Below are 1,935 nucleotides of genomic sequence, written 5' to 3' on the forward strand. Positions count from 1 at the left end.
ATGCTGTGCCCTGATGGGTGCCGTGCCCTGATGGGTGCCGCTCTGTGCCCTGATGGGTGCCATGCTCTGATGGGTGCTGCTCCCCGATGGGTGCTGTGCCCCGATGGGTGCTGCTCCCTGATGGGTGCTGCTCCCTGCCCTCAGCCTGCGCAGCTCCAGCAGCAAGCTGGCCCAGCTCACCCTGGAGCAGATCCTGGAGCACCTGGATAACCTGCGCCTCAACCTCACCAACACCAAACAGAACTGTACGGACCCATCCCCATCCCATCCCCATCCCATCCCCATCCCATCCCCATCCCCCTCATGTGGTGGGGGGGGGGGGGAGGACACGGATCCCATCCCTCATTCCCGTTTTCCTCCTCTTTCCCAGTTTTCAGCCAAACCCCGATCCTGCAGGCGCTGCAGCACGTCCAGGCCAGCTGCGACGAAGCCCATAAGATGAAGTGAGTCCCTTCCTTCCTCCTCCATCCCACCCCATCCCCATCCCCACCCCATCCCCACCCCATCCCCATCCCCACCCCATCCCCATCCCCATCCCCACCCCATCCCCACCCCATCCCCATCCCCATCCCCATCCCCATCCCCATCCCCATCCCCATCCCCATCCCCACCCCATCCCCATCCCCATCCCCATCCCCATCCCCATCCCCATCCCCACCCCATCCCCATCCCCATCCCCATCCCCTTCCCATCCCCATCCCCATCCCCATCCCCATCCCCATCCCCAACCCCATCCCCACCCCATCCCCATCCCCATCCTCCCCCATCCCCATCCCCACCCCATCCCCATCCCCACCCCATCCCCATCCCCATCCCCACCCCATCCCCATCCCCCCATCCCCATCTCCACCCCCCCCATCCCCATCCCCATCCCCATCCCCATCCCCATCCCCACCCCATCCCCACCCCACATCCCATTCCCCCCCACACACACCCCACATCCCATTCCCCCCCATCCCCACCCCATTCCCTTCCCTGCCCCCCAGGTTCAGCGACCTCTTCTCCCTGGCTGAGGAATACGAGGACTCCTCGAGCAAGCCCCCCAAGAGCCGCCGCAAGGCCCCCATCGCCAGCCCCCGCAGCCGCAAGAGCGCGGCGCAGCCCCCCAACCCCGAGGAGGAGTCGGCCTCCAGCAGCGCCTCGGTGAGCACCCCCCATTGACACCCATGGGGACCTATAGGGGTGCCCCCCCCATTGACACCTATAGGGGTGCCCCCCATTGACACCCATAGGGACCTGCAGGGGTGGCCCCCCATTGACACCCATGGGGACCTATAGGGGTGTTCCCCCATTGACACCTATAGGGGTGCCCCCCATTGACACCCATAGGGACCTGCAGGGGTGGCCCCCCATTGACACCCATAGGGACCTATAGGGGTGGCCCCCCCATTGACACCTATAGGGGTGCCCCCCATTGACACCCATGGGGACCTATAGGGGTGGCCCCCCCATTGACACCTATAGGGGTGCCCCCCATTGACACCCATAGGGACCTGCAGGGGTGGCCCCCCATTGACACCCATAGGGACCTATAGGGGTGCCCCCCATTGACACCCATAGGGACCTATAGGGGTGTTCCCCCATTGACCCCCATAGGGACCTATAGGGGTGTTCCCCCATTGACACCCATAGGGACCTATAGGGGTGTTCCCCCATTGACCCCCATAGGGACCTATAGGGGTGTTCCCCCATTGACACCCATAGGGACCTGCAGGGGTGGCCCCCCATTGACACCCATAGGGACCTGCAGGGGTGGCCCCCCATTGACACCCATAGGGACCTATAGGGGTGGCCCCCCATTGACACCCATAGGGACCTATAGGGGTGTCCCCCCATTGACACCCATAGGGACCTGCAGGGGTGGCCCCCCATTGACACCCATAGGGACCTATAGGGGTGGCCCCCATTGACACCCATAGGGACCTGCAGGGGTGC

General features: G+C 64.8%; 1 long non-coding RNA gene across 1 annotated transcript; it reads left to right on the top strand.

Moving 5' to 3' along the window:
• Positions 1–94: 94 nt before the first annotated feature.
• LOC130599315 (uncharacterized) lies at positions 95–1,138 on the top strand. The gene is made up of 3 exons (XR_008972203.1): positions 95–245; positions 371–443; positions 987–1,138. It is a non-coding gene; the product is annotated as an uncharacterized LOC130599315 (long non-coding RNA).
• Positions 1,139–1,935: the final 797 nt, after the last annotated feature.

This window comes from Pezoporus wallicus, unplaced genomic scaffold (genome assembly GCF_028554395.1).
Source record: "Pezoporus wallicus isolate ANWC-B61680 ecotype Strahan unplaced genomic scaffold, APGP_CSIRO_Pwel_v1 contig_12388, whole genome shotgun sequence".
NCBI classification, from domain to species: Eukaryota; Metazoa; Chordata; class Aves; order Psittaciformes; family Psittacidae; genus Pezoporus; species Pezoporus wallicus.